Raw genomic sequence first — 10,831 nt, 5'->3', positions numbered from 1 at the left:
CCCAGTTCTCTGCCGGGTTCTAGAGGTCCTGGGGGGAGGCGGGGGGCTGGGAGCAGAGGGCTAGGTGCCTCCCCACCCCCAGCCTCACAGGGGGATGCTGAGCTCAGCGCTGGCTGACCTAGGGCTTTAGGGACCATTAAAAACGCTCTGGGCTGCTGGCCGCCCGGAGACATCAATTTGCTGCCGCCACCCGCCGCCCAATAGTTCCCGGGGCCCCTCCTCTGCCTTCCCCACCCTGTCCCCCTGCCCTCTGGGCCTGACCCGCAGGCCTGAGCCGGACACCTGCCGCCTCCCTGTGGCCCAGGGCAGGTGGCAGGTGCCCACTCCGGCAATTGCTGTGGCCCCGGGGCGGGGTGGGGTCGCCGTTGAACACTGGGAAGATGGGAAAGTTCTGGAGCTGGACAGGGATGAAGCTCGTAGGGCCCTGTGAGTGCGCTGAGTGCCCTTGCGCTGTGCACTTAAAAAAGCTTAAGACAGGGGACAGGGGGTCCCTGGGAGCTCAGCGGTGGAGCGTCTGCCTTCAGCCCACGGCGTGACCCCGGGGTTCCAGGATCGAGTCCCGCCTCGGGCTCCCCGCAGGGACCCTGCTTCTCCCTCTGCCTCTGCTTCTCTCTCTGTGTCTCTCATGAATAAATAAATAAAATCTTAAAAAAAAATCTGCCGTCCTGTGTCTCACCCCCTCCAGGCCCTCCCAGGCCCAAGGCCCCCGGACAGGCAGGACCGGCCCCACGGGGGGCTCCTTAGGGGACCGCATCCGCCCACAAGCGTGAGACTCTGGGGTCCTGGGGGGCGGTGCTCAGGCCTGGGCGGACCTGGGCCGAGGATTTGGGACTGAGCAGGAGAAACTCCGTCCCAGGCTGGCCCCCCTTTCAGGGTCGCAGCTCTCGGTCCCGACGGCAGGATGCCACCAGCCTGCGGAGGGTGTCCAGGCCCGTGCCTGGAGCCATCACAGCCCGGCGGCTCTTCCAGGGTCTACGAAGCTGCTTGTTGTCCCAGGTAGGACGACAGCCACGTTCCGGGGTAACTGACCTGCCTCCTTAGGAATATTCACAACACTGGTGCCAAGGACAGGTGAATCCCAGTCCGCGCGTCACATCAGCCAGGTGGTCGCAGCTGCACACAGCTCCCGCACGGCCTCCCTCCTTCACAGGGGCACCGTCCTGCCTCTCCTCTCAAGCCCGCCATGCACCTGGGGATCACCCAGGGCAGGGGATGTGGAGGCAGAGGCTGGGCCTGCCAACCCCCCCCGGACACGGATTCCAGTCAAACCCCAACAAATTGCCCCAAATGGGCCCACAAGTGAGTGTCTAATGTACCAAGCCCTGCCCAAATGCTGTGTGACCCTGGGCAGATCTCTGAACCTCTCCAGCACTAAAGCAGAGCCTAAGGCTGCCCCACAGACCTGAGAGGCCGGGCCAAGGTTCCGGAACACCTCCCGGCTGCCCCTTCAACCTACAACCGACACAGCAGCCTTGCTGGGCCTTCTGAGGCCGCCAGGAGCCAGCTGGCCCCCCTGAACCACCTCTCCCCTGCCTTCTCCCACACCAGCCTGTTTCAAGCTTCTTCATTCAGCGCACAGAACTCTTCTTTGTTGTTTTTTTTTCAATAGGCTCCACACCCAGCACAGAGTCCAACATGGGCTTGAACCCAACATGGGGTTTGAACCCATGACCCTGAGATCAAGCCCTGAGCTGAGATCAAGAGTCTGAGACTCAACCAGCGGAGCCGCCGGGGCGCCCAGCCTACAGAGCTCCTACTCATTCTTCCAAACCCTTTGTGGCGCCTCTCCCAGGCCTCCCGTTCAGGTCACCCATCCTGCCGCGTGCTGGTCCCTGGGCAGCTCCTGTGTCCCCGGCCTGTAGAGCAGGGCGCTTGCTGACGGCCGCCCAGAAGCCCGGGCTCTCCTGTGGGGGCCAAACGTGTCCCTTGTTAGTTCATTTATTACCAGTACCCATTGCATGGATGACGGTCCACCTGGTGGCCGCGCCTCTGCTTTGGGGCGACCCTGCCTGTCCCCGGGCAAAATGGCCAGGCCAGCTTGGGGCTTGGGGCAGACATGGGGGCTTCTCCATCAGGGTGCCCTCCTCAGGATCCGGGAAGTGCCTGAGATGCCCCCGGGGAGTCAGGTCAGGCAGGGGGAGGGGCGGCACACGGGGTGGGGAGGGGCCCCTGGGCCCTGTCCCCCATCCCCCAGCGCATGAGAAACGCTGGGGGCTCAGTGGGGGCCAGCGCAGCAGGCCAGAGGGGACGGAGGCGGGGTGTGGGCCTCCGGAGGCGGGGGGCGGTGGCCTACACCCTACAGCTGCCCATGGCTCTAACCGTGACCCCATTCCTCACTGGCGGTGGGCCTTTGGGGGCCTGTGGGGAGGCCGAGGGCTTTGGCCGCAGCCGCCCGCCCGGGGTGGCGCCTGGCCGGTAGCCTCGATGCAAGGCTAGCCAATCTCTTCTCGGGGTGCTCCCTGTCCTTGGGTGGAAGGCCCCACCTGCGCGGCCAGGGCTGCTCCCTGGAAGGCAGGGATGTTGTGCACACGCTGTGTGTGGAGCTCTGTCCTCTTGGGGACTGTGGGCATTGGGCCTTGCCCAGGCCGGGCTGGGTGCTATCAGGGCCATTTGGTCTCCTTGGGGACAGCCCTGTCCATGGGGGAGCTCACCCCTGCATGTCCCCACGTTATCTGGGGTGGCCTTGCTGGTTGGAACTCTCTCCAACCCGAGACGGATCAGGCCTGGGAACCCCTTTTGGGCCTGTGGGATGCTGGGGCTCGCCGTCCCTCCCACCGCAGGGTGATGCCTCAGTGGCCGGCGGTCAGCAGTCCCAAGGGAACGCAGGAGTTCTGGGAGTGAGGCCCATCGGAGGCCCCCGGGCAGCCTTGGGGTGCCCACCCTGCCAGGCCGTTGGAGGCCACCTGCGAGGTGGGTGGGGTGGTGAGGCTGGGAGCCTCCAGCTGACGCCCGCTCTGCTCCCAGGGCCGAGACCCCCGGTGGCTGCAGGGCCAGCAGCTGTCATGCCGGGCTCCCCAGGGGGCTGAGGACAGCACGCCGGATGACCCGCTATTGATGAGGCAGGGACAGGATGGGGCAGGCGGCCTGGGTCAGCAGATCTGCCCCGGCTCAGGATGTGCCCGGCCATTGATCGGATGGACGTGGGCCTGGCTGGGACCTGAGGGAGGTGGGGGCCGCCCGTGTGGCATTATCAGCGGGTGAGTACAGATGTAGAGATGACGCCCCGAGCCCCAGCCCCCACCATGTTCCACGGGGCCCACCGTGAGGGCCGGGGACGGGTCCCTGATGCTGCCCTGGCTCCATCCCGGTGGGGAGAGCTGAGGCCTGTCTGGCACTGGGAAGCCAGTGTTCCTCTGGCTGCAGTGGCCCAGCTCCCAGGCCTGGCGGGAGCCCCAGATGCCCCGGAGCACTGTCTCTGCCGGGCGGGGGGTACCCCCACCCCAGGCAAGGAATGGGACTGTGACCTCTGCACCCAGCAGCCACACTGCTGGCCTGTTCTGAGGGGCCCCCTGAGCTGGAGGGCCTGACACCCTGCATGGGCGGCTTTGGGCACCCAAGACCCCTGAGGTATCAGAAAGTACAGGCAGGACACCCGGTGGGAGCCAGAGGGAAGGGGACCCGGCTGGGGCAGCGGGAGTGCGTGCACCCAGGAGACAGCCACAGGCCACGGAGAGGGCGGAGCAGGGAGTGGAGAACCCGGGGTGGGGGGGACCCAGAGAAAGCAGGGGCCAGCAGGAGGGCAGCAGGGAGAGGGTGGGGGTGGCTTGGCCCCCACCGCTCTCAGGTGCCCCTCGGAGGTGGGACCAGGCTCAGGTCACCTTGGGCCAGCTCCCCGCTGGCCCCTCTCGAGCCGCCTGCCTTCCGCCAGCCCCAGTGATTCATGGTTGGCGCGTCGTCCACCAGATTGATCATCTGAGGCAGGTTCGCTTGATGGGGCCTGGGAGCCTCTGGAGCCAGGTGGCCAGGCCACCCGGAAAACCGCAGACGGGGCCTCGGCCCCCTGCCCACACCCACCCTCCCGCCCCCACCTATGCCACTAATGAATTGGGATTTGGTCCACAAAACCGCAGCCCGCCGAAACCGAGACTGTCTGGCTCCAGCAGGGCCGGGGAGCCGTGCCGCGGAGCCCCCTGGGCGGACTGTGCCCCCTGCCAGGCCACGGTGCCACGTGCTCACGGCTCAGTGCAGTGTCACCCTTCTGGTCTGCGGCTCTTCACGCCACCCCGTGGGAGGGCCCCTGGGTGAGCCCCCCTCCCGGCACCCGGGCTCCGAGCGGGCGGTCTCCTGCACTGAGACCCCAGCTGGCGGGTGAGCTCGGGGGTCCGTGGGGTCCCTCCAGCTGTCTCAGCCTCCCAGGACCTGGGGCCCCAACACTACCCTCCACCTGCGTCCCCAGGCCCTAAGCCCGGCTACCACACCTGCTGCAAACCCACCCGTCAGCTGTGGCCACTCTGCCCCCCACCCCGGGAGTCCGCCTGCCCCCAAGGGCCCTGCCTCTTACCTGCCAGGGGCCAGCAGCCCACCCGCTCACGGGGGCAGGGGCCAGGACTCGGCCCCCTGGGCTGCTGGCCCCCCGCAGGGCAGGACCAGGAGACAGGATGAATGAGGGCATGAGGTGGGAAGAGACATACCCAGCATGGGAGAGCAGCACCCCAGGAGCCCCAGAGAAGAGGAGCTCCTTGTAAACTGCGGGACGGGAGGTGGGGGGGGACGGTAGACCAGAGGCCGCGTAGCTGGGACTGGGGCGAGCTGGGGCAGGGAGCCCCTAGGAGAGGGACCCGGGGGGGGCTGCCTGCCCCTCCCCGCCCTGCCCGAGATCAGGCCCGAGGGAGGTGGGCGCCAGGGGACAGGATGGGTCAGGGTGGGAGGGCAGCTGACGGATGCAGCTGTCAGGGAGGCAGTTTCAAGGCAGGATTCCAGGAGAAAAAGAGAGAGATTTGCCAATTTAATGGAAAATCGATCGAGCGTCCGGCCGGCACACACCCTGCTCCAGGCAGAGGGGCTCCGCAGCTCACCCTGGGGCCTGCCCCTGCCTCCTAGTGGGGACGGGGTGCTCGCCAGCACCCGCCTCTGTCCCAGCCCCCAGCCCCGGCCCCACGGCCTCCGCAGAGTGACAGCGCCCAGGGCCTGCCCGCCGCTAGGCTGTGCCCAGGTCGAGGTGCCCGGGCCCGACGACCTGCTGCCCACCTGCATGTGGGGACATCAGCAGCCAGCACGGCCACCAGCCCCGTGACCACCGCCTGTACCCACCGCCTGAAACCCAGACCCTCGGGGCTGGCGCCCCTCAGCCCTGTGGCCGCCAGCATCCCTCGTACCCCGCCCGCCAGCACCCTGCTGCCATCTGTACCGCCTTCAGCACCTGGGTGAAGGGCCCCTGGGCCTGTGCGTGGGGAACCCACGGTTGAGGCAGCCTTGGCCCGGGCTGGGGCCTCCCGGGGGCTCTGGGTAGAGAGCCCTGGGCCAGCGGGGCCTGGGTGCCCGGGGCGGGGGCGGCAGGTGTCCTCTCAGAAGTAAGCGGGGGTAATGAATAATGGGGGGGGGCGGTAGTTAACGGCAGCCATCGGATTGCGTGGCTCAGCCTGTAACCGGCACATTATGAAGCCTAATGGATTTTTGAGGCCAGATTGATTTTTCATTAATTTGGTAAAAATCTTTTTCCTCTCCCCTATAATTCTGTCTTCAAACGCTCCTCCTGACAGCTCGATAAGTCACTCGGCCTTAATGCACGTCTGGCTCGTGGTCCGTGGGGGAGCGGGGGAGCCCAGGAGGCTGGGGGGCTGCCAATCACCTCCAGGTAAATACTGCATTATGTATGGCCCCGGAGCCGCCGCCACCCCGCGGAGCCCGCCCCCAGGGTGGGCCTTGGCGTAGGAGCTGCCGGGCCGCAGGGTGCTGACAGCACAGCCACCTGGGGCGGGGCCTGGGGTTCAGGGAGAACGCGAGAAAGCGAAACCCCACTCCCAGAGGGGGAGGCCTGCTGGCCTCAGAGGGCCCTACCGCCGCTGGGGTCTGCCCAGGACTCTGGCCCAGCCCCCGCCCACCCGCCTGGCCCTGGGCAGCCTGAGACCAGGGCCCGGCCCCGAGACCCGCACCTATCGCCATCCTCCGGAGGGGCCTGGGGCCACAGCTGAGGGCCCAGCTGACCGCTTCCTCCCACTAACCCCTCCTCTCCTCCCACCGGCTCCCCCCTCCCTCGGCAGCTCCTGTGTCCTCCCTCCGGTCAGTGCCCCTGCCCCCTCCTGCCCCCAGGTCTCCAGGTTGCTCCTGACCATCTCCCAGGGCTCCAGGTGACCCTCCCGCCCCGGGGGGCCGTGCCCAGCAGCCGGCTCCTGACTGGAGCTGACCCCATTTCAAATGCGCCTGACCTCCTGCAATCACGGTCCCAGACCTGGCCCAGGCACCCCAGAGCCTCGGCCAGCTCCTGGGGCTGATTCTTGAGGTGTGGGGGTACAGCGGAGGCGGTGGGGGGATGGAGGCCATGGGGGTGCAGAGGGTGTGTGGGGGGGTGGAGGCCCACCTGTCCGCTGGCCCTGGTGCGGCCTGCACGGCTGGGGGGACAGGGCAGTGGGGGGGTCCCTCCCACTCCCTGGAGCTGACCGAGTCTGCGTGCCGTCTGTCCATCAGGTGTGCAGGCTCTGACGCGGGGTCTGTGGGGCTGATGGGCAGGCTGACTCCCGGGCATGAGGGGGGCTCGGGAGGAGCCTGTCTCCTCACGAGGAATTCAGGGCATCCCCTGCAGCAGAGCTCCCATCAGCCCCTTGTCAGTTGGAGCTCAGGCAGGGAAACTGAGGCCCAGACACACACTCCCAGGTGCTTTCTCAATGGGGAGAGGGCGCCCTCCGTTCCGGGACAGGCTGTCACAGCAGAACCCTGGGCTCCAGGTGGGTGCCCCCCTCCACCAGGGGCCACCTGCCCTTGGCCTCCCACATCCCGCCTGCACTCCCCTGGGTGCAGGTGAGGAGGAGGCCCCCGCCGCAGGCCTGCTCCTCGGGCAGAGGGGAGCCAGGTGCCAGTGGGAGTCCTGGCTCCCTGGAGGGGGAGGCTGGGAAGGTGGAGGCTGAAAGGCAGGGAGAGAGCGGGAACGGCTAGGGACAGTCTCAGGCGGGGCACGGCTGGCATCTGGTCCCCCACGGTCACTGGCGTAGGAGGCAGGCTTCGGGTCAGAGGCATGGAGCTGATGGCCCCTGGGCCTGGCCTGGAAGGGGCGCGCTCCTCCGGGGATGGGAGGGAGCGGCCTCAGGGGTCAAAGATCTTCCCCAACCGGTCGGAGCTCTGGGTGCGCCTTGGTCAGCGAGAACCCGGGCAAGTCCCTGTCCTCGCCACCCTCCCGGCTGGACTGGGAGCCAAGGTGCCCCGGCCCCAGGAGCCTCTCAGCGCCCCCCAAGCAGAGGTGCGGCCGGGGTCGGCCGGGGGTTACAGGAGCACGGATGGCACGGGCGGTTCTGCTGCAGCGGACACAGGGGGGCGGCGGTCCTCTGCTGTCCCCAGGGGACTGTGGCTTCCCAGGGCCCTGAGGTGTGTGTCAGGGCGGCGGCCCGGGGCTGTCGCCTCTTCCTGCACCAGGAGGCAGATGGCCACGCAGCCAGCAGCGGGCTGGGGGACACTGGGAGGCTCTGGGCGGCCCCCCACCTGCCTCCTCGGGCTGGGAACGGTGGCAGTCTCTGGCCCATGCACTCTGTGCCCTGGCAGGGCCACCCTCACCCCGCGGGGACAGCAGCATTGAGCTGGCACCTCCCCGATGGGCCTCCGGACGTGTCCCTGTCCTTTACCCCCCAGCTGTGGCCACACAGACAGACGGACAGAGGCAAACTCTGATCCGCCCTGGGAGCCCCTGGACCACCTGGCCGTTCTGGCTGGGCCCTTGGGGCTCCCTCCACCCACACGGGCCACCCCCCTGCCCCTCAGGGTCTGGGGCTCGCTGAGCTCCATCCCTTGCTGGCGGGCTCCGCCTTCGGGCCCAGCCCAGCCCCTCCAGCACCCAGAGAGCCCCGCGATCACCGCTACCTCCACCCAGGCCCGGGCCGTCAGCACCCCCGCTCCGCTTCCTCGGATGGTCCCACTGGGTCCGTGAGCCCACAGGGAGTTTGGGGAAGTCCACTCAGCTGTGCGCCGGGCGAGCGCACAGACCCTCGGCCTTCGGCAAGCAAGGACCTGGCCGCAGGGCTGGGGTGGGGGCAGTGGGCCGGGCAGCCCTGCGGGCCTCATGCCCCCCGCACGGCCAGGGGGTTGGGGGCTGTTCTGAGGCCCTGATGTGGCTCCACATAGGCCACAAGTGACTGCACAGTCCTGGGCCGAGGCCTCCCCGGCCACCCAGCCCCGGCCCCTCTGTGCCTGTCTCAGTCTACCCCTGATCCCCTAAGAGGTGGGGTTGGCCCAGGAGCCTCCAGCTGGGCCCGAATGAAGGCCACCCCCTGCCTGAAGGAACCCCGATGTGCCGTGACCTGCTCCCTGCCCTCGCCCCACGGACACCAGCCCTGTGCTGAGGCCACAGGAAGCACTTTGGGGACGCAGGGTGGTGTGCAAGGCAGGGAGCTGCCCGCAGCCCCGCAGCCTCCTGGAGGCGCTCCGAGGCCGCGGGGGCGGGCGGTGGGAGGCCCGCGGCCATTTCACCGCTCGGTCACTCTAGCTGGACGCCCCCAGATGTGGGTGCTCCGGCCACGCAGCCCAGCGCGCCTGCAGATGCCGGGTGTGTGTGTCTGGGGCCGCCGGGGCTGAGCCCACCCCACCCCCCGTGGGTTGCAGCCTATTCCACAGGACACACTGAGGCCCAGACATGAGGACGTGCGTGAGGCTTCTACCAAACGACCATAAACCGAGAGGCTTTAAACAACAGACCTGTCTGGGCCCCAGAAGTCCGAGGTCAGTGTCTGCAGGGCCACGCGGCCCTCGGGGGCTCCCTCCTGTCCCCTCCAGCTTCTGGTGGCCGCAGCCCTGCAGCCTCTACCCTCTTCTTCGCATGGCTCCCCTCTTCTGCCTCCTGAGGGACACCAGTATTCAGGACGATATCATCCGCCTACACTTGCTCTCCCAGGCACAGGGTTGGCACTGCTGCGTCTCCTACTTACCACCTCCCACACACCTCACTCTGGGTCCCCTGGGGCCTGGGGACTACCCTGTGGTGCTGTGTGAGCTCAGGGCATTTCACCCCCCTGTGGACTCGTGGTGTGTTCCCGGAGTGCCACCTCCCATGGCCTCAGCCCCGGGGTCAGGGTCCAAGGGAGGAGGGTGTGAGGCCACCCTCTTATCGGGGTCCCTTCAGGCTGGGCAGTGGCATCGATCTAGGCCCAGCAAGGAGGCTCCTGGACCAACCCCGCCTCTTAGGTCTTAGGGCATCAGGGGCGGGCCGGGCTGCAGTGGAAGCACCCCAGCTGAGCCAGGCGGGGACCGGAGGAGAGTGAGTGCCGCCCCCCTCCCCCCCTCCTCTAGGGCCCCGCCCCCAGCCGTGTCCATTGGCCTCCCCTGCTGCCAGGGCTCCCTTCCACCAGCCTCTGCTCACATTAATCTCCGCGAGGCTCACTGCTGACCCAAGCGAAACTGAGTTTGCCTTTCCCCCTCTCGGCAGTTTTCTGTTGGCAAAGCAAAAAGGATCACGGCGCACACTCACCCCGACCTCCCTGCCCGGGGGGACCCGCTCTGGAAAATGAGATGTCCCTGCATGGAGCATGGTGGCGCACGGACGTGTCCCTGCACATGGGCCCTGCGCGGTGCTGGGCGCCAGGGAGGCGGGGGCTGCTACTCCGGGAAGTGCCCCGAGTGCTGACCCACCCTCCTCAGGGGGCACACGCGGGACCCTCCCGGGCATTCAGCCACTGAGCCCCCCGTGGCGTGTCTGTGACACACACATAGGTGGTACGCTTGACCTAGAACTGGGGGTCGGGTGGGGAGCCCAGAGCCCCGGCCATGAGGAAGGCTGGGGGGCTCCAGCAGGACCAGAAAGCTGGAGAGCACAGGCGCCCCACACACCTCACAGCAGGCGGACCGGCAGGTGCACCAGGCTCACACCTGGGCACACCTGTCGGGGCACGGGCAGCACGAGCCAGCCCCACTCAGGACAGCCGCTCACTGGAGGAAGGCCTTGGTCCCGGTGGGCTCTCCCGCTCATGGCCACCCCTGCCAGCACACCCAGCAAAGCCCCAGGGCCTCCCGGGGCACGGAGCCACCACCCGCCCCTTGAGGCCAGTACCAAGGCCACTCGGGGTGGGGTGCGGCCACCACTGACCAGCGGGGCCAAGCTGCGGGCCCGTCGGGTCCCCGAGCGCATTCCCGAGGCTCCCGGAGCTGCTCTGGGACGCCGCTCCTAGGGTAGCCTCGGGGAAATGCTGGGTGGCGGCCAGGGGCCCTGGCCCTGTGAGCTGGACGCGGGGGGGGGGGGGGCGGGGGGGGGCATCCCCTCAGGGCCCAGGACACACCGGCAGGCCTCTCGCCCGGCTGGACTGGGCCCCTCGCTCCCCAGCCCGCCACCCACCTCCCTCCCTGGGAAAGGGGTCCTGGCTACGAGAGGCAATCAGGGGCCCTCAGAACCCCCAACCCAGGGGCAGAGCCTGGCAGCAGGACCTCAGAGACCCCCTTGGGGAGCTCCCGACCACAAGGATCATTGACATGGACAGGGGTGGGGGGGAATGGAACGGGGCCCACCCGCCGCAGCCCCCAGCCCCTGCACCCTCGTAGCTCCCCCCAGCCCCTCCAGCCCCCCCATCCCCGCCCCCCCAGCTGAGGAGTCCCAGGCACGAGGCCTGTGGTGCCCGCGTCCTCCTCTTGGGTCCAGACTCCTGTCAGAGGTAGGGGGTGGCAGCATCCTCCTGGATGAGACCTGCCACCCCGTCATCCCTGA

The 10,831-nt window shown here is 68.2% G+C and overlaps 1 long non-coding RNA gene across 1 annotated transcript; it reads right to left on the bottom strand.

Moving 5' to 3' along the window:
* Positions 1-8,779: 8,779 nt before the first annotated feature.
* On the bottom strand, positions 8,780-10,617 carry LOC144283445 (uncharacterized). Its single transcript, XR_013352034.1, has 2 exons — positions 9,497-10,617; positions 8,780-8,977 (listed from the first exon to the last, which is right to left on the bottom strand). It is a non-coding gene; the product is annotated as an uncharacterized LOC144283445 (long non-coding RNA).
* Positions 10,618-10,831: the final 214 nt, after the last annotated feature.

Source organism: Canis aureus, chromosome 14 (assembly GCF_053574225.1).
Source record: "Canis aureus isolate CA01 chromosome 14, VMU_Caureus_v.1.0, whole genome shotgun sequence".
In the NCBI taxonomy this organism is placed as follows: domain Eukaryota; kingdom Metazoa; phylum Chordata; class Mammalia; order Carnivora; family Canidae; genus Canis; species Canis aureus.
This window is presented reverse-complemented; position numbering and strand designations above follow the sequence as displayed.